At 38.5% G+C, this 27,566-nt stretch overlaps 1 protein-coding gene and 1 pseudogene across 11 annotated transcripts in view; one reads left to right on the top strand and one right to left on the bottom strand.

Moving 5' to 3' along the window:
- Positions 1-25,901, bottom strand: part of Klf12 (KLF transcription factor 12) — a 434,856-nt gene extending 408,955 nt beyond the window's left edge. For 4 of the 11 annotated variants that reach the window (XM_078015787.1, XM_078015789.1, XM_078015790.1 and 1 more), the window contains exon 1: positions 25,391-25,898. The gene's annotated coding sequence lies outside the window, so the exon portion shown is untranslated. Of the gene's footprint in view, positions 1-25,141; positions 25,366-25,390 lie in introns of those variants that run through there. The other 7 variants (XM_078015797.1, XM_078015792.1, XM_078015793.1 and 4 more) reach the window with 3 other exon arrangements.
- On the top strand, positions 9,685-10,006 carry LOC101975499 (peptidyl-prolyl cis-trans isomerase A pseudogene; annotated as a pseudogene).
- Positions 25,902-27,566: the final 1,665 nt, after the last annotated feature.

The following is a 27,566-nucleotide window of genomic DNA, read 5'->3' as shown; positions in this document are numbered from 1 at the left end:
TTGATATGCAATGACATTTCAACATAACTGTGTTCAGGGGAATTCTGCTCTATCACTGGGTTATCAAGACCATGAATTAAATAATATTCAACAAAACAACTGTCAAGAAAGCAGATGACTGCATTATGCTAAACAGATAATCATTAGACACCTGCTCTAACACAAGTACTGTTAGGTTTTTATCTGCAAAGACAGTAAGGTATATAGAAAAATCTACCTCTCTGCTACCGATATGATACAGTCAAGCCACATAATTCATGAAATATTCCCTTATTCTTCCTCTATATTATTCACAAGGGAGTTAATTCCAATTCATAAAGCCCAAAGGAAAAAAAGCTAAAGATAATATCTTGGTCCACTTGGGACTGTTCTAACAAAATGCCTCAAACTGGGTAATTTACTTATAATTCCAAAGGCTGGAAGTACAAGACCAGGTTGCTGGCAGATTCACTGTCTGTTGCAGGTCCATTCCTTACAGATAGTACTTTCCATGTGTCCCCACATGGTCCAAGGGGCTGAAGGGCTGGAGCAATCCCTTCAACCTCTTTTATGTCACTAATTCCACTCATGGGGGCAGTGCTCTCGTGACTTGATGGCTTCCCAAAGTTACTCCTGTTAGCGCACTGGGAATAAAGTTTCACGATATGAATGGGGTGGTGTTGGAGGGCCACATTCACCATAGCTGATGCCTCTGTTTGATAAACGTGTATTCAGGGTTCTGTTCCTAAGTATTCCAGAGTACCGTCCCTGTGCCATCAATTTTTCTCCAAAATCTCCAACTAAAATTTGCGGTTAAAAAAAAAAAAATCACTAAGCCAAAATAAAGAAAGAGGTTCAAATTAAAGATGATATTTCTACAGAAATAACAGTAAAAAGGAACGTTAACTCATTACTTTCTTAGATCACGTTATGCTCTACATAAGTAAGGTGTCTCTCACTTGCTCGCACCACACTCTCTTATTCTGTGTGCACACACTCATTCCTATCAATATACATACACTTTAATAACGTGTGTGTGTGTGTGTGTGTGTGTGTGTGTGTGTGTGTGTCAAACTTAAGTACAGAGACAGTTTAGGGAAATAAACCACATAACAGAAACAAGTAATTAGAAAAAACTCAGTGGTGGAGAGGTCTTGGGTTCAGTCCCCAGACTGCAAAAGGAAAAAAAAAAAAAAAAGGCAACATTCTTTGATGCTGACATATCAATGTTTCAGAGGAAATAATCAGAAGCTATTCAGAAGAATTTGACAGAATTCCCAATTTATCAGTAAAAAAATAAATTAAAAATAAAGACACTTGCTTAGCATGATAAACACGCCAATCCAAGTCAATGGAGACTTCCCACATGAATATACCCACAATTGTCACTTAGAAAATGAACAGCAAAGGATATATCTCAGTAGTAAGGTAGATCTAAAATATCAACACAGATATAAAATATCAACACAGCCCAAAGCATGAAAAGTGCTAAATTTTACTAAAAATAACAGAAAAGAAATTTGAATAAGCTGCAAATACATATTTCTAGAGAAACAAAATAATTGGAAGAATTAAGCACATATAGAAGAATTAAGTGACAATAGCCAAGACCTTTTAGAAAAACAGAAGATTTGATCTAAATTATATTAAAATGTCTTTAGATATGGTAATGAAAATAATGTAGGGCTAAGGAAGGATGTAAGCATCAACAATCATTACAAGATCTTCACTTTTTCAAGAAAAATTAGATATCTGGATTTTTAAAGTGAAATACCCCAAGTTTCTCATGAGTCTGAAATCTTTGAAAGCATTGTACAGTTTGCAAAGAAACTGTCTCTGGCCAATGGCTCCCATGAACCTCAGCCCCATCCACACCCAACACTTCCTGCCTCACCCTGTGCTCCAGGGGCTTCCTGTGTCTGTCAGCCCTTTCCTCTCCTTCCACTCATTCAAAGGCAAGCCACCCACAGTTCTCCCCCCACAGGCACGCCTAGAACCTCGGGTGGGGATAACCACTGCTCTCCCTGTATCCTGAGGATGGTGGTTCTTATCAGATTGACTCCAGAAGCAACACAATGTGTTCTGCCTCTTCCTCTGGATTATGATAGCAACAGCCATCTATGGCTGAATCCTGAAATGATACTTTGTTGATCAACAATAACCATAAACCATAACAATAACCACAGAATAGATGTTATCCCTACTTTACTCATGACATAGTGCTCAAAGGGGTGAAATCATTAAGCAAATCCTGGAAAAAAAATTAATTTAAATTACTTTCCACCAACTTCACCAACTTTATCACAGCGCGTTGGACTCAATTTAGTTAAACTAGTCAGTTTGGGGACCTGCTCCTAGAAGAAGGCAGTGAGGTAAGAGATGGGTAAAGGAAGAATAAGCCAAAGGGTAGGGACCACCCATGAAGAGGAGGTGAGCACAGGAAGCCACCAAATGCTACATATCCTAATCTGTATTTGAGATGGACTTCAGTCAAATAATTTATATCAAAAATTTCCTTTTGCTTTAGCAAATTTTATTCCTTTCCTTCAACTCAATGAGGGAAAAAAAACAGATGGAAATGGTACTGTAGTCCAAAATCAGTCTGAATTATAAGATGATCTTTTGAAATATCCTTAATATATTCTTTTCATGTTAAGCTCAATATAAAGTTTTTAAATAGCTAACATATTAGTTGTGCTGGAATTAAATTATCCTATAAAGTGTCTTCTTAAAAATTGAATGAATCATCATCAAGATGTATAAAGCAATTTACCTTAAAGAAATTTAAAATCATCATAATGTAACCTGCTGACAGTTTCAAAAGCGGCAAGCATTTGAGGGTGTTTCGGGAACTGCGACAGAAGAAAGACAATTTAGTAACAATGTTCTTACAGAAGATGATCTGAAATGTCCAGTTAATCATTCACCTTTAAGAACACAATTTCATTGACATGTCTTTAAATATTCAATGAAACCTCTCTCACAAGGAAACATCTGTGAGAGAGAGAGAGAGAGAAAGAGAGAGAGTCTTTTTAAAAGTGCACTTAATCACTGAGCAGCAACACGTTGTTAAATGGAAAGAGGAAAAGTCCACATGTTGTGCTTCCTCTTTCCTTTGAGAATTTTGGAAGGTGCTTTTTTTTTTAAGATATTTTATTAGTTGTTGGTGGCCCTTGATTTATTTTTATGTGGTGCTGAGAATCGAACCCAGTGCCTCACACATGCTAGGCAAACGCTCTACCACTGAGCCACAACCCCAGTCCCATGGAAGGTGCTTTTTAAAGTTCCACTTATGAAGAAGGCGAAGATATGAAAGAAAACCTAAGCATTTTTCTGGCTATTTGTAAACTCCTTCAATATCTGTTTAAGGATAGAAAGTCATAAATTTCCATCAGTCATACTCTGGCTCAGATTTTAAATTATTCAACTTTAATGTCTGTTCTTTATAGCAGAATTACATGACCTGTGAAAATAAAAAGTTATTCTATGACACTTTATTATCAAATGGGTCATACAGTCCTGCTAAGGCCTGCTCTGTAGGAATAGTCGTCACGTGGAGTGTGTCTGTTTATGTGTGTACACACATTGGCCCTTCTGTATGTGAGTTCCACATCCGTGAATTCAACCAACCATTGACCAAAAATACTCAAAAAAAAAAAAAAAGGGCTGGGTTAGAGTCCACAGGTCTATAAATAAAATGTTTACATTTTTTCTAGTCATTATTCTCTAAGAAATATAATATGTAACAGTTACGTACATAGTACTTATCTTTCATTAGATAATTATAAATAATTCAAAGATTATTCATTTGCAAATGAATAATAAATAGTGTAATAATACTTATTACACTATTTTTTAAGAAGGATTTAAGCATCTACAGATTTTGGTACTGCAGAGGTTCTAGAACCACAGACGCTAGGGTACAACTGTATATATGCTTGCAGAGGGCTTACAGGGCAGGCAAAGCCTACACTGTTCTATATGCCCTTATGCAGAAGTTTAGAGTTCATTATCACTGTGGGAGTATGCACAGGCCACTGAGTTCATACTACACACTAAGCTGTCAAAGGGGCTGAGTCAAAAGAATGAGTGATAAAGTTTGGGTGGCAGATGATATTTAAAACTTCTTGAATGAGATCTGCCACAGACACAGACCGGGAGAGTCTGAAATATGGCAGAATCCAGCTGACAATGTGGCTACAAGATACTATCTTATTCTCAATCTGAAAAGAACAAGGGTTCCAGGTGGAGTAGTACTCATCTCACAGGGAAAGGAGCAGGATGTGCTATTTCACATCCATCTCCCCCTCCCTCTCACCTTCCATCCCCTTTCTTCCATCACACTCAGTCCCCCCTCAAGCCCAGCACCAATGTTTCCTTCTCATCGACTCCACCAGGTCCTCCGGATCAACAAAGTTAGTTGCACCCTTGGATGGTTTCAGAACATTCAGTACGAACTTTTGCCATACAACTTAGTGTTAACACTTCAATATTTCTGATAAAAAAAATAAAAGAAAAAATCCAAGTAGCAAAGACTTTGTGTGGCTCAGCTCTGCCTCTAGCATTTATTATAATGCCCTCCCCATAGTGGGTTTTTCACAAACCTAATGGCCAGCAAGAGAAATTATTCCTCACGGTTCTGGAGAAGGTGACAGCAAAGCCACAGTTCCCTTCTGGGCTCTAGGGGCAAATCCATTCAATGCCTCTTTCGCCATCTAACAGTTGCTGTCACTCCCTAGCACTCTGTGGCTTGCAGCCACACCACTCCAATCTCTCTCGGCCTCTTCTTTACATCATCTTTTACTCTTCTGCTTTTACAAGATAACTTGTCATTGAGTTTTCCCTGGACTAAGAAAATCCAGGATGTTCTCATCTCAAGATCTATAATTACATCTGCAAATATCCTTATCCAAATTAGGTAACATTCACATGCTCCAGGGATTTAGATATGGGCACATCTTTTTGAAAGTCACCATTCAACTCACTATTATGAACACTCAGTAAATATATGCTTCTTATCTCAGACTCATATGAAATAAACTTATAGATAAACCCAAAAGAGAGAAAAAAAATGAAAATAGAAAACACTATTTCTTTTCCTTCTCTGCCAAAGTCCTATTTGAAAAAAGAACCACTGAGGCATAGCGGGAAAGCTTCAACAGCATTTTCTTGCTGAGCTCTAAGAATTACTCTACACAATGCCCTAAAACAGATCAATGGAGACTATTTCTTTGTTCCTAGGGGGAAAAAGTCCAGAAATACATACATTTTTTTTTGCCTCATAATGCAACACTCTTTTTCACACAGTAATTTTGCAAAGACCTGCTCTGATTGAGGCTTCGATCTCTTTAAATTCCTCATACATAGTCATGAATGTTTTACAGCAAGTGTGGTTTTACTTGAGTGGTGGAAAGTCAAACTATTAAGTAAACTTACCAAGTGTTAAAGCCATATTTTTCAAGATTTTAGGCTTTTTATCGGAACACAATCCTTTGCACATTATAAACACTCAATGAGAATGAGTTGATTTCCATGACTATAATTGTTCCCAGTACACAGTTTAAGATTCCAAAGCAGGATTTTTCAGAAAATATTTCAGATCATACTGCTATGGTCTTCGAATGTTAGAAATTAAGATAGCAGTTTAAAAACTTATTTTTTAATAATATTTATTTTCTTTAGTAGTAGTTGGACACAATACCTTTGTTTCATTTATTTATTTTTATGTGGTGCTGAGGATGGAACCCAGCACCTCTCATGCACTAGGCAAGCACTGTACTGCTGAGCCACAACCCAAGCCCCTCAAAACTTCTTTTGACTCTAATTATGGCTGAAATAATTATTCTGTTCAAGATTTACATTAACTAAAGAGATTAATGGACTACGATTAATATATAAAAATATATTGCAATGGGACTGGGGCTGTAGCTCAGTCGCAGAGCACTTGCCTAGCATGAGTGAGGATTGATCCTGAGCACTACATAAAAATAAACAAATAAAATAAAGGCATCCTGTCCTTTACTACAAAAATTTAAAAATATATGTGTGTATATATAGCAAATTATGAAATAGTGCAAGCAGTACAGTGTATCCATAGGCTTAAATTCATAATAAAATATTCCTTATATATACCAACACACCAAAATAATAAAGATTTAGAAAGGAATAAATATGAGAAAAATGGCACCCACCTTGCTGCAAGGTACAGTGAGAAACCTAATTTTTCTACTCTTATCACAACAGGATAAGTTATGAAAATTCAAGTAATTGATCAAAATGAGGTTTCCACATCAAATAGAATTGTTGGTCTTTCCATTATCAGTTAACTGAAAAAATAAGATTTAAAGGAATTGGTTGATTTTGACCAACAAAGGTTCACAACGAAAACAGCATCTACCCCAGCAGGGAACAAACAATACCCAGCACCCAGATCTTGGTTTCTAAATACTATTCTCCAATAAGATGAACCAGAGACCCACAGACAATGGCTGGTTTGGTGGCAGCAGCAGGGGAAGCACCAGATGAGCCTCTGGAATCCAGTAACACCAGAAAGTAAGAAAGTGCTCAGACACAAAAGAATAGGGGGATGGCACAGGGTTATTACCAAACACATAAGAGCTCTTTAATCAAAGCTGGAAAATCTGAGTAACATGGTATTATATTATGAATCCATGTACTAAACAAACCTACATATGTCCCTACTGATTTAAAAATAAAAATAAGTGGAGGAAAAGAAAAAAAACTATAGAATTCTAAATACTATGTATAGTTATTTTCACCCTACACACTACCTTAAAGGTAAAGAAGACTTAGTGACTGGTTTCAAAATAAGAAACAAGAGTATGATGAGGAAAAAAGTAACTTTATAGTGGAGAAACTTGGCGAAGAACACTACTTTAAGTAAACAAAGATAAACATCACAAATAACATCCTGTGGATCTCAAGACAGGATACAATGATATAATGAAACTTGATATATTACATTGAGAAGGGCACTTTTTCCTCTGATATTTTTTTCTAAACCCCATAATGCAGTCTAATCATGAGAAAAAACATCAGATGAAATAAAACCAAAGGACCTTCTACAACAATGACCAGTACTACTCAAAATTGTTAAGATCATGGAAAAGAGAGACACTATGAAACTATCACAGAATAGGAGAAGTTAGGCAGATGGGACAACTGGATGCAATGCAGCACCTGATCTGTACAATGGAAAAGAAAGAAGATATTAATAGAAAAAATGAAGAAACCCAAATACAGCAACCTACCAATGTCAATTTCTTAGCCTGGACAAAAGTACTGTGGCAAACGAAGTGGGTCATGGGTTGTTGGGTTTGCTTTTTGTTTGTTTCTGTCCAATCTCTTATCTGTTTGACAGGTATAATAAATTTATTTATTTATTTGTATTTATTTATTAGTAAAGTTATATGATGTCTGAAATTAGCTTTACAGCTTAAAAGGGGCAAAAGAAGAGCAAACCAAGGGATTTCTGAAACAAGATGGCAAAATCCCAAGAACTGCTGAGGTTTAGCCTGGGAAAGTGAGGGTTTCTTATACTATTCTTTCACCTTTCCCATATATTAAATTATTTGCACAAGAAAAAAAGATCTTAAAAAAAAAACATTTAAAACGTCTGTGGTTCAGCCTGCCGTTTTAATCTCTTTAAATAAGCCATATCTCTTTGCGATGATTATTGACTTTTGTGAAGTTTGGTAAACTGTTAGGGAACATACTACCTATGAAATTATGTTAAATAAAATTCTTAAGGATCATCAAAACAGACATAAAGTTTGTAAGCACTTCATTAGTTAGGTTGCAAAAGATAGCTCAGTATTTTTCTGAATGATACTTAACTAGTCTCCTACAAATGAATACTATGATTGCCCATCCAGGAAGTTAATCCATTGCTTGGTGAATAAGAAAACTAATAGCTATGAAGGCTGATAGGTTGGTGCAACAAAGGAGAAATGCATTCTTAACCACGCCTTGAATGTATTAAATTATGGTCAACAAAGTTCCAAAACTAGATATAAAAATGAAACTAAACAAGTCTTCTGATACATTTTCATCTCTAATGGCCAATTTACAAATCAGTTTCCCAGGGACCTTAATTGTAAGAAGGTGAGAGCTTAAGAGGGTCGCTGCACATGTACACATCTGCACATACACACAGTGAATCATTCTAACCAAATAATAAGTGAATCAGAGCAGTACTGAGACCTCCTGCTAAGGACGGATGAAAGAAAAGGAGAAGTAATGGGAAATAAGCCATTGCATGTATGATAGTTACATCAAAATTGATGGTCTGGGTACACGTAGATATCATTGAGCAAGGATCTGCAAAAGAAGGAAAATTCTCATCATGGTCTGACAAAAAAGTAGCAAACATTTCAGCAAAACCAGCAGATTACAAGAGGAAAATGAGGGAGAAGCTAAAGTGCACCAAAGGTCCATCCAAATTGGAGGAGAAAAGGAAAGAAAATTAGAGTTTTCATAGGGTTATTTTGTTTTCAAAGATTCCAAGAAAAGAGGCTGGGATTATGGATCAGCGGTAGAGCACTCGCCTAGCATGGACAGGACCCAGGATCGATCCTCAGCACCACATAAAAATAAAGGCATTATGTTGTGTCCATCTACACCTAAATATAAATGTTTAAAAAAAAGATTTCAATAAAAATATAATCTCAATAAAAACAGTTGTGTATCCATTCAGCTACTGAGCTCCCTACAACCCAGGACATCCCATCTAACAGGGGTCAATTCACACTGCACACAGCAGAGTTTTGCATGTTGCTGAAATGTTCTACTGATGACAGTGCATTATAAACTTTTCAAAGAGTGGTGGTGTCTTAAAGAAGTCATGTGTTTTCTTTCTCCCCTAATAGCATTATTTGAAGGCTGGGTTGTGGCTCAGTGGTAGAGCACTTGCCTAGCACCTGTGAGCCTCTAGGTATGATCCTCAGCACCACATAAAAAAACATAAATAAAAATAAAGGTATTGTGTTCATCTACAACTATGAATAAATAAATATATCTTGTTGGGTATTGTGGTCACAGTAGTGAAAAGCTAAGACAAAGTTATAATCTCGGAACATCAGATACAGTATACAACAAAGGACTTGTTCAGAACAGTATTTCTAACTTTAATACTTTCACAGTCTTGAAGCCTTTTTTAAAAAATAAGTAAAAGAAAAGAAAAAGACTACAGAGAATTATATATATATATATATATATATATATATATATATATATGCATTACTAAAAGTCATGAGAGCAAAACCAAGGAAAAACATGTTATAATTGGTGAATAAATCCAAAAGATTTTTATAAAAATGTGTAAGAGTATAAAAGCAAAGGTGTAGAACATTTAAGAGGAAAAATAATATGAGATATAAGAAAGAAACCACACATGTCAATAGAACAAATGTAATGATTTAATGAGACTATTACATGTTATCCTGAGGCAAAAAATTTAAAAAATAATAGCCTAAAGCAAAGGGGAGGCTTCCCCCATGGTTGTTCTCTGTCAGCCTTGGTCAACCCCACCATGCTCTTTGACATCACCATCAATGGTGGGCCCTTGGGCCTTGTCTCCTTCAAGTTATTTGCAGACAAAGCCCCAAAGTCAGCTTTATTTAAGAAAATTGTCATGTTCTGAACACTGGAGAGAAAGGATTCAATTATAACAATTCCTGAATTCACAGAATTATTCCAGGATTTATGTGTCAGGGTGGCGACTTCACACGCCATTATGGCACTGGTGGCAAGTCTGATGAGGAGAACTTCATCCTGAAGTGTACAGGTCTTGGCATCTTGTCTATGGCAAATGCTGGGCCAAACACAACAGTTCCCTGTTTTTCACCTGCACTGCCAGACTGGGTGGCTGGATGGCAAGCACGTGGTCTTTGGCAAGGTGAAATAGGGCATGAACACCATGGAAGCCGTGGATTGCTTGGGGTCTGGGAATGGCAACACCAGCAAGAAGATCGCCATTAGCAACTGTGGGACATTCCAATACATTTGACTTGTGTTTATCTTAACCACCAAACCATTCTGTCTGCAGCTCAGGAGAGCACCCCTCCACCCCATCTGCTCACAATATCCCATAATTTTTGTGCTCTCCCTGCAGTTCTTTGGGTTCAATATTTTCCTTATTTCCCTCTCAACTCCTGCTAGATTTTAAAGTTTATAATTATAAAATAAAAACTAAATAACAAAAATAAATAAATAAACGGGTAATTTCCTAGCTAAAATTTGGTGGAAAAACAAAGTTAAAAATGTTAACGGACAAATACATGGAACAAATTGTCAAGTAAATTAAATATATATCACCAACGGACAAAAATAAGGCCATGACACAAAAATTCACATCAGTTTTTAAGGAAGTGAAGTCCCAATTACAGTTCATGAACAGTCATGAATATTTTCTCAATTTATTTACATAACCACCAAAAAGTTTATTCAAACATTTTATATAATCAGTGTGGTGGCACATTCCTATAATCCCAGCCACTCAGGAGGATGAGGCAGGAGGATCATGAGTTTGAGGCCAGCCTCAGCAACTTAGTTCAAGACCAACCTCAATAACTTAGCAAGACCCTGTCTCAGAATAAAATATAAAATGGCCTGGGGATATAGCTCACTGGTAAAGCACTTCTAGGTTCAATTTTCAATTTAAAAAAAAAAAGTAATCTTATATAGATCAATCCCACTTACAAATACAGATGTAATATTCTATATGTTATTATAATTTTGCAATTAAAATGAATCAACTTATACAAAAGTAATAAATTATGAAAAATTAGACTTTGTTCCATAATGCAAGGATAGTTCAATGCCAACAAATCTTACAATACAATCATTTATAACTGTCAACTGAAGGAACAAATGGATGATTTATCAGGATATGAAAATGTACCTATAATAAAGTTCAATGGCATTTAAAAAAAACTGAGACACTTAAAATAGTTATAGAAAGAAAATTTTTATATGACGAAAGCCTTAAAAATCATTGTTTTTGAGCCCAAAGTTGAACTTACAAAACAACAAGATGAACTTAACTCCATTGCGTAACATTCCAGTGGATAGTCCCCATTACAGAGAAACAGAAAATTGCATTTGGCTAAAATAATAAAGAGGTGAATAATCATAAAAGCAGATAGGAAATAACAAGTAGAACAGTGGTTGCCAAGGGCTCAGGTTAGGGGGAAATAAATAATTGTTGTTGAACAGGTACAGAATTTCAGTTTTATAACATGAAGCAGTTCTAGAGATCTGTTTTACAACAATATGGATACAATTAACACTACTGAACTTCACACTAAAAATGGTTATTTAGATAGCAAATTTTGGGGCTGGACTGTGGCTCGGTGGTAGAGTACTTGCCTAGCATGTGTGAGGCACTGGGTTCAATTCTTTGCACTGCATATAAATAAATGAATAAAATAAAAGTTCATCAACATCTAAAAAATTTTTTAAAAAAAGAAAATAGCAAATTTGTTTTTTTTAAATCACAAGTCTAAGAACATGCTTTTTATTTAAAAAAAAAAAAGGCAAGAAAACCACTAAAAACTTTGGCAAAGTTGTAAAAGCTAAATGTGGACTAGCAAAACAACTTAGTATTCCAAGAAGACACACATGGCAAGACAGTTCCCAGGCACTCAGTCACTATTTGCAACAACATCCTTCAGGTGCTGAGATAAAAGATAAGAAAACAACAAGAGACCTAAGAGAGTCCCTCCCTTGGAAGTACTGGCATGCAGGTAGGGATATACCACTTGAGCACAAGCACAAAAATTGGCCTCATGCTGGACACTACTATTAAATGAAGCCAAGTCATATGCCACAGAGAAGGGGACAAGAAATAATTCTGACCCTTCCAAGTAAAAGCAGACTGCTGCTAATGGAAGAGATGACATTTGTCACTAGGAGAGAGACAGAAGAAACTCTGCCTGTCACTCTCCCCAGAGAGAGGAGTATGTGGAGGGAGATATCAAAATCACACACATTATACTCTGCACTGAATACTAGGTAAAATTCATTGCTCCTAGGTGAAGGCAGGAAACTCATTCAGATTCAGAATCTTGCAGTAACACACAAAAAAAGATTTCTGCCATATGCATAGAGGGATAGGAAACGCAGTTGCTCAAAAGTCTGCACTTTAAGGCAAAGGTTGGCTACCACAGGGAGAAAGCACAGGAAGGCTGACAGGTCCCAACCCCAGGTGTAGGTAAACAGGACCTTTGACTGCAGTTGGTGTATGAGAACTGTGGGCACTAGCGCAGACACACACACACACACACACACACACACACACACACAGGAACCCACTTAGATTAAGGATAAGCAGAAGTAAAAGTACAGAGATCCCAACCCAAGTCCCATATCGCTAGAGTTCAGGGCTGGCTGAATAACAGGAAGACTGAGAAAGAAATCTCTATGGCAGTCGAAGTCTTATAAGACTCAAGGTAAAAACAAAGCATTCCTAGAAGAACTTGAACCCTCTGGTGAGCTAACAGTTCAACAGCAACAGCAACCTCAGCAAATCTGTTCACCAAGTGACTCATTTTGTCCCTCCCCCATCCACTGACACTAACACACATTACTGAATAAAAGGCACGTTCAGCCAGATGCAGTGACTCACACCTGTAATCACAGATACACGAGGAGTCTGAGGCAAGAAGATCACAAGTTCAAGACAAACTAAAAACTTATTTTTTACCCTGCCAAGGTAAAAAATAAATAAATAAAAGGACTAGGGATACAGCTGAATGGTGCAATGACCCTGGTCTCAATTCCAGTAAGGGTGGGGAAACATGTCCATTTTTCAGCATAATAATTATTCTCAATCTCTCCTGTTTTATTAAGACACAGAAACAAAGCAAGGAAAATTACCCACTGTCAAGAGATAAAGCTGTCAATACAATCAGACCTTGAGATGGCAATAATGTTCAAACTATGAATAGAGACTTTTAAGATAACTATGATTAAAATCTAAAATGATCTAAAGGGAAAACAGCATGAACAGAAAATTCAGAAAGGAGTAGAAAAATTTAAAAACTCTTATGAAAATGCTAAATAAATAACTTTATGTCACCGATGAAGACTTCTTTCACTGAGCTTATAGCTGGACACAACACGAAGAATTACTAACCTTGAAGGTCAACTGACAGAACTCAAACTAAAAATTAAGAAGATGGGGAAGGAGTACAGAGGAGCTAAGATCAGTGGAACAATACAAATCAGTCTATACTTGTAAGTACATTAGTCCCAAAGAAGGAGGGAGGGGGTCACAGGAAATGTTTGAAAAGAGATGACATAATAATTTATGAAAAAAAATTAGGAAGGACAGCAAACAACAGATAAAGCAGCTTAGAGAACCCAAAGGAGGACAATTACAAATGATAATACATCCATCCACATCAGACTGAAATTGCTGAAAACCTAACTTAAAAGAAAAAGTCCTCAAGGAAGCCAAATGGGGAGAGGGGTGAAGGGGGCAGGGGACATTACATTTAGGGAACAAAGAATGTTTTTTCTCATTATTCTATATATTTTTTACGTGTTAGAAACTAGACCTTTTCTAGCTATTGTTTTTAATAGTAACTTACCTTTAAGAAATTAAGAATTGTAAAAAGAAGGCGTTTCTTTATATACACTCACATTTAACATAATCTCAATTAGAATAATTATAACAGGGTTTCATATATTTTTCCCCAAGGGAGGTGGCAGCATGCATAACATATTCCTTTACACATGAACAGATAAAAAAAAAGTCTGGGACTACGAAATGTAAGAGAACATAAGACACAACAAATTTGGAAGTTATATTCTCTTGAAAATGACGACACAATGGTATGCATCTGAAAGGAAATTAAAAGGGATTCCCCCATTTACACTACACACAAGTTCCAAAGGGGTCAAAGATAAGACCAAAATGGAAGGAAAAATTAAATCTGGGCATAGATTATATGTCCATTTTAGCAACAGAGTAAACCTTAAACAAAACAAGGCACCAAAGAAAGAAGCAATTATGTCAAAATTTTAAATGTTATATAGCAAAGGTGCCTTATGAACAGGAAAGAGACAAAAGATCAGTTTATGAAAAAATGATCTGCCATGCAGATGTCTGATGTTTATTGGCTCTACAATATAAAGAATTCCCACAAAAGAACCACCACCCAAGAGGAAAAAAAATGGACAAAGGATATGAAAAGACAATTCTTAGAACAATTCCAATTTTCTTATAGACTTAGGAAAAGATGTTCAACATCACAGCAATCAGGAAATAGTAATTAAAGTGAAAATTAGATACAACTACACAATCATCAGCCTGAAAAAGTATCACCTACTGCTGAGAGAATCTCAGGGAAAGGGTATTTACCTGCATTGCTGGTAAACATGTGAATTGTTATATCCTTTTCAAAGCAATGTCACACCATTTATGAAGACTAATATTACATGTGCAGCTAGAGTGATAATATTGTTCCTGTGAATCTATCCCATATATCTATTCATGTGTGGCTATAAAGATATTACCACATTGGCTTTAGCGGCAATAACCAGAAGCAAAGTATCAACCATCAGTTAATGTATGATTGAGTAGACTGGAATAACTGTACCTTAGACCCTTAAAATATTATGCAGTTTTTTTAATGGATTAGAGCTGAAACAGCTGAGTAGGATTTTCCTTATGCAGTACTGAATGAAAAAGAGTTTAAAAACAATCTTGCTGTAAGAGATAACAAAAAAAAAACTTGTATGTGAACATGTTCCTAATACTTATAGACATGGAGAAAAATATACAAGTATACCCAAGAGTTCTAATGACATGAGTTATAGATGAATGGAATGCTATTGTTGGCTAAAGGAAAAAGCAGAGCTAAGTAAAAGAGAAAGGAGAATGCTAAAAATGAATCTTAACGCCACCATACAAGAGTACACGCTTTTGTGAGAAAGATATATTTGTAAACACCACCCATTAAAATGAATTTCTGCCAACAAAGCTTAGTTCCTAAAATCTTTAGCTGCATTCCTTTGAAAAACTGGAATCAGAAAAGTAAAAATGAATTCACATTTAAATACCATAAATACTTATCTATAAATTGATTGGAAACATTAAATGAGATAATGCCTCTTTAAAATGTATCAAACACATCTAATGTACAATAAATGTGCCAAACAGTCTTTGAAAGAAAAAGAACTTAGAGATATATGTGCATAAATGGAAAAAGATTTTCTGATAAGATTAAAAGCACTTTTAAAAGACTGAAGCATAAATTTAAAAATATCTAGGCTACTTTTTAGGCACATGAACAATCTAAAAGAAGAAAATAAACTGAACCAGAATATATACAAGGTTGGCCCTTCCTTTGAGCTCAGCAACACTGCTATATTCCTGATCTGCCTGTAATTCAAAACAAAATCCATATATTATAGACCTTCATATTCTCTGCATCTAGCACAAGCCCTGGCACTTGGAAAGTAATGACCATCTCCCTAATTTCCTTCAGAGTATGGATGTCTCTAATTGCACAATGCCTTCCAGAGCTGATTATGTTGAGTTTTTACATGCCTCTTGTTAGTGCACCATGGAAGGAGATAAGAATTCATCCAATATTCACTAGCATCTCATATGAACTAGAAAAGAGAAGATGACACCTGTTTTGTGCAATGTGCTCTTTCAAAATTTCAGCTTATTGAGACTAAGTAAAAAGTTAAGTAAAGTCAGCAGTAGAGTGAAATGGGAACAAAAACTGGTTGGCAGTCAGGGTTCTAGTTATGACCGAACTGCTTTCCAGTTTATTTTACCTTCTCTTGAATATGCTCATCAGTAAAAGGAGTAACGTGAATCCCATCCATCTTACACAACTATCCAACTAAAACCACCCTGTGAACCACCAAGCATTAAGCAATTATTTGGTTACTCCATTTCTCAAGTATTCAAAACTATACTAATTTCCAAGATATTTATAATTAAAATACAAGGTAACTGCTGCAGCCTAGAGCCTTGGTATAGCATGATCCACAGTACTCTAATCCCACCATGCTCAACAGCAGGCTCGTTATAAAATAAGAAATCCATTAATGCTTTTATATATACTCATTAAGTGTCCATTGCTCTCCATATAATCTCTCTAAATGAAGTGTTTTGTATATTTGCCAAAGTTTCTTATATACACATTTAAGTGGAAGAGCTAATGCCTATTCCAGAGGATGTCACCCTTGAAATATCCCTCCACTTTAAAGTTACTTTCTAAATATCCCCTCTGACAACACTTGTGATCAACTGCAACTGGTTGGGTTATCAAGTTTGTCCTCCATTGTTCTTTAAAAAATTCTCATTCCTATTTTTAAAGTTTTTGGATCAAGGCAAATGTTCCTAGTAGGTAAAAAATAAAATATACATCAGAGCCCATCAACAACATGAAAGAACTTCCATTAGATATAAAGTATGTTTGCTGAAATTTTACTAATCAGTTATCATTATTATTTTTTGCTTTTATAGCCCAAATAAGTCTCTACTAAACTCATTATTGGCCCTACTGGCAACTACATCCTAGGATCTAATTTTGGAAAAGAAAATCTTCTGGTAATATCACAAATGAGAAAAGTTTTTGGCCAAACATTATAGAGCCATCAGTTCGAAAAGATAACAGAAAAAGTAGTTGAAAATCACCATGGTTTCCAAAATGTTTCTAGTTTGCATTCACCTGTTTGCAAATTTGCTTTACTTTTGTATAAAAAAGTAAACTTTATCCATAAAAGACTTTTGTCACATATTTACTAAAACCTTGAAACCCTTGATTTCCTAGATATGAACACTTTTCTTCCCATGGACTTTGGTTAAACAATTTCTAGTACCTGGTCTACTAACCACAAATTATTTTGTATTATATTTTTCCACATAAGTCTTACTTTCCCTTTTTGATTTTCAGCTTATTAATGATAAAGTCTTACCTATGTTTTTACAAGATTCCATATATATCGGTGCTAAAAAAGCTTTGGTCAAATGGATAAGTGCTGCATTTTTTACAAAAATAATGTTTTATTACTTTTATAACTCTCACCATAATAGCTCCAACACCTAGCAATATGGATATTATCCAGAATTTATGGATCTACTATTATCACTATTGTGCAACATCCTGTAGTAGTTACCCTCTAAAATAAATTTTTTGATTAGGTCTCATAATTTTTTAGTACATGTATCAGCAAGCTTCTGTATATAGGTAAATACTGTAGTAAATACATCCTAGTAAATGTAATAAACCAATAAAATCTACAACCAATAAAGTAATATAGATAGTAAACAATATTTATTTGTATAATATTCCCACTTCTGCTATATTCTATACCATCATAATAGAACGTTATAATTAATGCCAGTTGAAGATGACAGTAATACAAGAGGAAAGTTCAGGGTTTTCTAAAGTTCAAATCTCTGTAAAATAGCTATTGACCATGACTTTATTACTCAGCTTCACTCATAATCTGCTTCCACATCTATAAGGCAAAAACCATAATATAGCAAATAAAATAACACAGATATCATAATATATGGTAAAATAAAAAATAAATCATAATATAGAACAAATAGTATATATGACCTATATGTTTTAAGACCATGATATATATCATAGGGTGTATGTGTGTGTGTGTGTATGTATATATATAAAATATGCTGTAGATATATATTATATGACATAAATGTTAATGAATATTTGTTGAATAATGAAAGAATCTCAAATTTTATATAGTACACTTCTGAAAACTTGTACAAAACCCAAATATGTAGCAGTCAAGAGACTAGACTTATGTTTTAGAGATTAGTCTCACAGACAAAAAGGAAATTACAAAGCCCATAATGATATGCATTCTATTAAATAAAGTCATTAAAAATATCTGTATGGCATTTTGTCTGTTCTATAATTTTATTATTTTTCACAATTCATCAGCTCAACTCCATTAAGCACTTTCAGTGAAGACTTACCACTTTCAGCACACTGAAGGATTATTGCCTCAATTGTGTATCAAGCTAATAAATGGTGTTCTTCATAACTACAAGCAACGCTTTCATTTTTCACTTTCTTCTGTTCATTTTATTAAAATAAGAAAGATAAAAAGCAAGAACATTTTCAAATAATTTTTTAAATTACTACCAAAATATCAAAGTAAGGGGGCGCTGTTACTTGGCAAGAAAGGTCCATCACAAAATAGTTCAAAAGATGGATTCACTAAATGATGATGATAAGTCAAAATTCAGTGTATAAAAGGAACTTTGGGATACCACCACAAACATACCACACACCAATTATCTGGAAGTAAACTATACAAAAGCCAAGGGTTACAAGTGCCTGTTTACTGAAGAATATATAGCAAATAAACTAACATGAAAAGTCCAGGTCCTAACTTTGGTACTATAGTGGCCACACAATAAAGAGTAGTTGTTTTATTTTATTGCTACTATTCATTATGAATGGCTGTTTTAAGAGAGTCATCATTATGATACAGCAAACTAATAGTTATTGAGCATTTAAAACACATAGAGTTCTATATTAGAAGCTTTATGCACATTTTATCTTCAAAAACATTCAGATGTTGGACTGAGGTTGTGGCTAGAGGTCACCTACCATGGCGTGAGGCACTGGGTGCAATCCTCAGCGCCACATAAAAATAAAATATTATGTCCACCTATAACTAAACAATAAATATTTTTTAAAAATTCAGATGTTGACATTGTTTGTTCTTATTTTCCTTTTTAATTACTAATGAGTACTGAAACTTGGAGAATTAACTTGCTCAGCTAGACAGCTAACAATTGGGTAATTTGAGGTTTATGCTGCACTGTTTGAGTCCACTACACTACAGGGCTTCTTTTTGCAGTAAGAAAAACTTTTTATTTCTCCAGGAAAATGCAATGATTTTGAGGAATGGCTGGTAGAGTTGAATATCAGTCAGTTTAACTAGAGATATATGACTTAGGTAGGAAAAGACTGTGAGAGTGGCATTTAGTTACTCAAAGGACAGTTTGCATGCACGTTATAGTGTTATAAGTTACTATTCCTCAATTTATTTTTCTAGTAAGTATTTTAGCACTTACTACATATCTGGCACCATGTTAGGCACTGTATTTAGATGCCAGTGAAATAACTATGAAGACAACTCATTTCCTGCTTTCAAGGGGCTTCTTATTGGGAGGAACAAGGCACATCAACAAGCAATTAACACCAGAAGGAATTCACAGGTTAAGGAGCCAGAGAACACAGGCTGGAACCGAGCGTGTTCCTAAAGCAGGGGATAATAAATAAGAGTTCTGCAGAAAATAATGCTGATGTTAACAGTGATAATTGTAACATGAACAAAATTGAGAAGAAATGTACTTGTGACACCGGAAGAGTCTAAATGAATTAGACTGATGAGTTAGTATCAGTCTGTTTCTTTGCTCTTGTAAGAATAAAGTGTTTAGGCAGAGGGTAAAAAAAAAAAAATGTTTTTGTTTCTTTTTAACTAGAGAATATGTAGTGGGGAGAAATCACATAAATTAGTTATTAATTTCCTCAAACTTGCATGTGAAATGAAATGTGGGTGATGCTAAAATGTGTAACTATAAATAAAATGTGTTTAATAAATCTTCAAATAACCATTCAAGATCCCCATTCATCTACCTTTCTTTACTATGCACTATAAGCCATGTTTCAGACATACCAATTAAGAGAACCTTGACTTAGCTGGGGAAGCTGCAATTCAATTTGCTGTACTAGCATATATCACAAATTTAATAATTCTATTTTTTCTTTTTTTAGGACATAGTTAGGCACACACAGTGGCACACGCCTGTAATTGCAGCGATTTAGGAGGCTGAGGCAGGAAGATCCCAGGTTCAAGACTAGCCTAAGGCACTTCATGGGACCCTATCTCAAAATAAAATAAAGGGCTGGGGATGTAACTCAGTGTTTGCCTATTCATGTTCTAGGCCCTGGGTTCAATCCCCAGTACCATCAAAAAAAAAAAAAAAAATGTCTAGTGAGAGAAGCTTCAGTGGACTCCTTAAAAGGTAATCTAGAGGTTTTCAATCTCGAATCATTGTTGGTACTTACTTTTAATTTTCTGTAAATGATTTTGTAAAAGGCACTTTTATGTATTTTATTTTTTGCCAAGTTTAGATACCTCACCTGCATTTTATAAATGTAACTAGTGAATGACTTTTATAGGAGCTATGTAGAAACTTTTTAACAGTGACTTTCTCAAGGTCACAGAGCAAATCTCTGGTGGAGACAAGAATGGAATTCATGACCTTTGACTGCCAGCAGTGTTCTACCCACACTCGGAAATTCCTTCTCCATAAGTGTAATTTATATGCTCACTCTGAGAAGCTGGAAAAGTCCATCCCTTTTGGTAGTGGGGGGGGACACTGTGGGAGGGACAAGGGAAGGACATGAGTAGTTTTCCTGTCAAATCAGCTGTCACACCAGTACTTTATAGTTTTACAAAGTGACATTTATCCACATTACCTTATTTAACCCTCACACAGTTAAGAAACTTGACCAAGGTCATCCAGACTTAGTAAGTGAGAGAGGCAGACTCAACCTGAGACACAGCTGCCACAGAAGCGAGTCCTGCCTCTAGGATGAATGGTCTTAGAGGGAACCCGATTATGAAATGAATGGAGGCTTTTTTCTTTTTCATTTTTGACATTAATTGATCACGGTAGCCTTTTATGCTTATTTTCTTTGCAGCAGGGTGTTTTTTTATGTTTTGTTATGAATGAGCTTTTTAATCTCAAAGTGAAAATAATATTACTAAGCACAGAATTTGAAAAAAGATACTTTGTATGTGTTTCCCCTTTTCTCTTCATGTGTGGTTTTTTACTGTAATTATTAGTCAACATATACGGAATGAGCTGATATATATAAAGACAAATCATATAAAAACACATGCATAAATAAACATAATACTAAATATACATAAAATAGTGAATATATGTGTACCTAGCATATACATACACATCATGCCAAAAATCCCCTAGAAAACCTGCATATACCATAAAATGCTGATGTTGCACTTGGGACACAATTTCTAGCTGTCAAAGCCCGAAAGGATTTCTTATGGTAGCTTCTACGGCCTTTATTGGGGATGACAAAACTATCCCAAAGCTCTCCAACCAACGTGTTCCTTCTCTGGTTCCAGGCAGGAAGACAAACGCGAGAGTTTTCTGCTTACTCTCTCTATACAAATATTGCTTAGACCACCAGTCCAGTTAGTCCACTGGTAAATAGACAAAAATACCTAAATAAATCAATTAATTAAAAAGATTAACATCAAAAGTATGACTTTAAGTTTAAAAAAAAAAAAAAGCCATGCCAGAGTAGAATGTTTTGGGTGAATGTCCTGTAATCTTGTACCAGACCAAAACAATTTTTTTATGGAGCAATATGACTAGTCAAGTAGCTACTTTATGATAATAAACACCCAAAACTGAAAAATCCTTTTGTAACATAATTACTGAGAATATATAGAGAGAGTAACCATTTAATCCACAGCATGTGTTCTCCACCACAGGAACTCAGTAGCTGACATCAGATGGGGTGTGGCGGGTGTAGGCCCTGAAAATGAATTCTGGTGGGTTGAAGTCAGACAGCTAGCTCTCTGGCAGGCACTGGGATCTAGAAACCAAGCAGGTCTGACAGGGCCAAAGGCAGTTGACCTTCTGGGCACAGGGCAAGGCCCATCTGTTTACTCCCATTCTGCTTCTGGGAAGAGTGTTGTGGTAGATGAGTTAAGGCTGTGGTTATAGGGTGTTGCCACTGACTTAATTTTAATATTTTCACCCTTAAATTTTGTCCACATTTAAAGCTGAATGATGTGTATAACTTGTAGGCTGAAAAAAAAATGTGTTTTGTTTTTTAAGTTTTGAGTTAAAAAAAAAAAAAGAATTGAACACTGAGCGAAAACAGATATTTCCAGTTCACTATCAGATGATATTTTCAAAATGTAAATGACATAGGCAACTGCAATCCACCTCAGAATTTATAAAAGTGAAAGTTATTCCCTACACAAGAAAAGATAACAATGGTATCAATTTTAACAAAACTATTTTGAGATTTTTAGTTTTGCTCATTAATCACTATGCGAACACAAGTGGGTAAACTTATTTATACCCAAAAAAAGAGTAAATTTGTAAGTTTCAAATGAGTTTGTGCCATTACTAGCTTTGTACAACTATTTCATATTAATGCACAAAGTAGTTACATTTACAAACTTGACATTGAAAATACTGTTTCTCTCAAAATACCAAGAAAACAAACCATCTGATATCCCAATTTAATGTGATTCATGTAATATTACTTAATTTATATAAATGCAAAAATCTCATGTTTTTCATTTTACATGATGGAGAAAATGCCCAATGTACAACTATTTAACAACATTGCCTCTCTGGGTAAGGTTACTCGAAACTCTTAATTAACCAACATTTCCAATTCAAAATGCCCTTAGTACAGGCCTGAAGGCCTAAGCACTTAAGTCATCTTTGCTAAAATAAAACACACCTATGTTTAAGATCAAATTATCCCATTAAGTTGATAACAGCTTGTTTCAAGATATAACATCTAAAACTCACTCTGAGGTTGTGAAAATGCATGTTTCCCTTCTCCGGAAACCAGAAGAAATCCCTGAGAAATACATATATTTTTACATGACCAGAACACTCTAGATATTGTAGGTTTGATGCATGCTCTCTGGACTGAACATCAAGCATCCTGATTTGTTCTCCCCTGGGCCTAGAAGAGTGAATGCACTGTTTGCAGTCCCTTCCCTGTCAGTACAAGCATAAACTGCAGCAGTAGTAAACAACCACCAGCCAAGAGTTGCTAAGGTCAAGGTCTCAAATGCTATACCAGGGCCATTTCCTCCCAAAAGACATTCATTTCTTGAAAAGAAACTTTGAGGGTAGGGGAATATTAAGGGCTCATTAGCGCAACAATTTTCATTCAATAAACTGTAATAAAAAGCATACCCTAATAAAGTTTATCTGACTGAAGTTTCTTTTAAGGATGCCTTACTAAATTGTAGGTATATAACTGAAGGACTTTAAAAATAAACAGAAATCCCTCAAATACGTTTTGTTTAACCTGACATGTTAGTTTTAGTTCATGAAATTTTTATGTGAAAACATTCCAATTTTACCAGTTTAAGTATAAGTTGATAGAATAATAAATCTTTTTTTGAAATACATTACAAATTTCTGCCTATTCTTGTATTGCTCAAACTGCTTTCTCCTCAACTCAAAGGAGATTAGTATACTCAATCTATATCAAGACTGACCATGCTGCAGCAATAAAGATGTATCTTATGCAACTGAAATGTCTGTCCTTCAACATCCTATTTCTACTAAGATTCTACTATTAAAATTTTTCCAACCTAAAAGTATACCTCTTACTCATAGCCAATTTCTATGTGGTTTTTAAAAATGTAAACAACATGTGAATGAGGTCTGCAAATAGCACAACCAGGCTCTTTTTTCCTTTGGAGGAGGGGGTTCCACTGTTGTAATGAAATGCCAAATCTAAAAGCATTTCTTAGAAGATGGCATACTCTCACTCTTCAAAGTGACCACTCCTATTCTCATCACAAGTGGCTGCTTGCTAAAAGCCACCAAATTTATTTCAAAGCATTTACTTATCTAAACAACTCCATCCTCCACTAAGAAAAGGGCACGGAGGCGCGTCTAGGTGGATTTGCAGAATGACGTGTAGCTGATTGGCAGATGTCTACCGAAGCAGCTAGATGCACATGCACTAAATGTAAATAGAGCTGCTAGACGTTACAGGGAAACAGAATATTAACGCTAAGTTAAAATATAAGAGCGCTCGCTCGGCAGAGAATTCGATTAGCCAGTAGAATTATTTAAAACAATCCATACAGAACATACTTAAGCCATCTGTACAGTTAAATTAGAGAGCTGACAATATTAACCACACAAACTGTTTATCCAGATTACACATTCCGTTGTACTAATACTCTTTAACTCAACACAGTCAGCTTTTATCAGCTGAATTAAGGCTATTACTATTAAAGTATGCAAAACTCGAAGAGCAGGGTGAAGGGGGTTGGGAAGCTGCAGGGCATATAACAAAGGAATTGGTACTTTTTCCAAGCATTTGCCTCAAATGCACTGCGAAACAAAACTGTTGAATGCACCCCACCCTTTTCCCCAAAGATAAAAGTTTGCAAAGTTCTAGTAGGCAGTTCTTTACCCAACAAAAGCAGGATTGATTCTCCCAGTAGGGGAGCATCTAACACGAACACCAACTACGTCGCGGAGGTCAAGTCCGAGCCCTCGGAAAGAGCTTCTAAGGCAAGAAGTGGCTCCCAGGCCGGCTCCGCGGGCTTCCCGGCCCGGGTGGAAGTGCAAAGTTGCCCCTTGTCAACTCTGGCCAGGTCCCCCGTAATTGAAAATAACAGCCAACGGGCCAGCCCCTGGCTACTTCCGTGGATCAGGCACTGTGGCAAGTGACAGTTACACATCATTACGACCAGAGACAATAATGAATGTAGCACCAGGACCACTATTCATGCCAGCAGTGTCATCTCTGTCTTAACCCTTTCCCTTCCGGTCTCTCCAACACACACACACACACACACACACACACACACACACACACACACACACACACCACGGCCCAGGTGCGGCAGTTATTCATCCAACCCATTCTATTCCTGGGGGCCAACTACTTCCACCAGTTCCTCTCCGCCCCCCAATTCAGCCCTTGGGGTTTTATTTCTCATCCTTAGCAACTGTCAGGCAAACGCTGCAACCAACAATTCCACTAGGGGTAGAAAAACATTGGCTTAATTCACCTTACTTGCTAAGTTCTTTTTAAAATTTTAGGGGAGTGGGGGAAGTAACCTCCCTCTTTCTTCTCCACGAATCCGACCGACGCTACTTGCTTTGCAAAAGCATCACCCTTCCCCGGCCCCCTCCCGCTTCCCAACACTTTCCCCTCTTTAAGAACACAGACCAACCAAAATGATTTAACTTGAGCAGATGACAGAAGGAAAATAAAACATGTTAAGAGAATACGGTCTGATTTGGGATGGCAGGAAAAAAAAAAAGAGGGGGTTGTTTATTTTGATAAGAAACGGAATCGGCACAGACCTGAACAGAAGCTGCAGAGCAGGAGAAATTGTTTTCTTTCCCTCACACAGAGTCCCCCTCTCGCTCGCCCTTTCTCTCACACGCGCGCGCGCGCGCACACACACACACACACACACACACACACTCGCACACACGGCGTCACCCGCGCACACTCACACGCACAAGCAGAGCCTCTCAGCTGCTCTCTGCAGTTCTCAGGAAATGAATGGGGGGCAACCCGGGGAACTGTTGTACTTGCAAATGACTTACCAGGATCACATGATGCGCTAAATGTAGGGTGGGCCGGTGGGTGGAGGCTGCCGAGACGCGAGCCCGGGTCTAGCGTGGGGAGCCTCGCCAGGCCCGCATCGAATTACCCCGGGGCCCAGCCGAGGGGGTTGCAAGACGCCGCTTCTCCTCCCTTGCAGCCCGCAGCTCAGGAAACCGGAGAGGCGCGGGGGGTGGGGTGGGTGGGGTGAGATTGGGGGGGTGAAAACACCAAACCCCCAAACAAAAGAGCTCCGGGTCCTTCTCCCCAGAAACAAAGCCCCGCCGCTGCGGGCGAGCCCCGGGGTGGGGCCGAGGGCGGGGGCGGCGGCGGGGAGGGGCTCGCTCAGCAGGCGCTAAGTCGCTTTATTGCCATAAAATGGGGCCCCCGAGCCGCTCCGCCCGAGGATTAGGAGGCGGGCTCTGAGTGTGATGGTTGAAATCCCCTGTGGGAAACTAACCCCTCCCCGATCGCAGAGGTAGAAGGCAACACCCACTGCCCAGCCCTCGCCTCGCCGCCCGGGCCGCCGGCTGGGGGGTGGGTCCGCGGAGCCTCCACCCCGCCCCACCCCGCCCCACCCCTGCCTCCGCCCCCCGGCCTCCGGCCTTGGTCGCGCTTCCCTTTCACCTGCACCACCTTGCTGCGGCACCCAAAATAACCTACACATGGCCTACGGAGCTCTGGGAGCCTCTGGCTGAGGGGGCCCTCAGGGGCTCACAACAAGAGGAACCCCCGATTGCAACTCGCCGGGCGAGGACTCGCTCTGAGCTGCGAGAAAGTCCCTCTCTTTTGTGTCAGATCGCGCAAGGCAGCCTTAGGAAAAGAATTGGGAGACAAATAAAGCGGCGAACCCGCTTGGCCCCCGCCCCCTCCCCGTGCCCGCCCGGATAGGGGCGGGCATGGAGGGGGCCGGGGCGCTCGAGCGGTCCCTGCGGCTCAGCCGACAGCTAACTTGGAAAGGTGTGGGCGGAGCCGGCTCGGGCGGCCGTCCGAGGCTGCGGGGCCACTAGCGGGGACCGCCCCCGGGCGCCGGGCATTCGCCAGCGCCAGGGCAACAATGGGGTCCCGCCAGGGACAGCTCCTCGGGTAGCGCCCAGAGTGCAGGGTTGGATGGGCAGGTGGGGCGGAGGGCTGGGCGAGGACGCGGGGGAAGCATTGTTTGGGTTCAGGAGCGACGCACGTTGCGGGCTTGGGGAGGGCGCCCTCCCTCCCCGCGCTTCACCTTGGCGGGATGAATGGGGGCCAGGCACAGACGCGTGCCTCGCTTGGCGACCCAGGGAGAGGGGGCTTGCCCGCATCAGTGATTTGGGAAAGCAGGCGAACTCGCAGGAGAGAGCAAAAGAAATGAGAGCTGAGGACCCCTGCCAAGGTGGCGGGGACGCGAGGCTAGACCCCTGTCCTGCGCCTCCGAGAAGAGCCCCGAGAGGCGCGCGGCTCCCGGCCGAGTCCTTGAAGCTTTCCCCGGCGGCCCCTCCCTCCGCGCCCGGGGCAGCGGATCCGCGGGATTCTGGGGCGGGAGAGGGAGGAGGCGGACGGCCGTTCCCGCGGCGGCTCGGAGGGCGCGAGGTCAGCGGCGCGCGGGAGGGTCGGCGCGCGGGGGCAAGACGGGGCGGAAGCGGGACTGGCCCGCAGTCCCCGATGGTCGGTGTTTGCGGGCGCCACTTTCTTGCAAACCTAGGTGAGCGCTCTAGGGCGCCGGAGTGGGCCAGCCACCCCTGCCCGCAGGCCCTGAGTCCGCCCTGCGTGGGAAACCGCCGCGGCGGTGGGAAGGCCGGGAAGGGGAAGTTTGTGTTAGGAGAGAAAGATTTGCAGCACTGTGGCATGAAGTCGGGTGGGGAGAGAAACCAGGGAGAGGCCGAGAAACAGGAAATGAGAGCAAAGGAGCAAATTCAAGCCAGGAAAAGCCGGGTTCTACATCTGTGTGGCACTGTGGCATTTTCCGAACACTTCTTAAGGCCCGGTGTGCGCTGTTACTGAAAACAAAAGGGCGGGGGTGCTCCCAGCGCATCCTCTGCCCCCTGCCACGTTTGACATCTGGGACGAACTGGCAAGGTGGTCCAGCCCAGAGTCCCGCGGCCCGTGTCCAGTCCTGACAAGATGAATCAGCGGGCCCCGTCTTATGAATAAAAGGATTGAAAGGAGCAGTCTGACCTGGTCTTAGTGTTTCCAAGAAGAGCA

The sequence above is a fragment of the Ictidomys tridecemlineatus genome, chromosome 6 (genome assembly GCF_052094955.1).
Source record: "Ictidomys tridecemlineatus isolate mIctTri1 chromosome 6, mIctTri1.hap1, whole genome shotgun sequence".
Taxonomy (NCBI): domain Eukaryota; kingdom Metazoa; phylum Chordata; class Mammalia; order Rodentia; family Sciuridae; genus Ictidomys; species Ictidomys tridecemlineatus.
The sequence above is the reverse complement of the archived record's forward strand: the minus strand, read 5'-3'. Positions and strand labels throughout refer to the sequence as shown.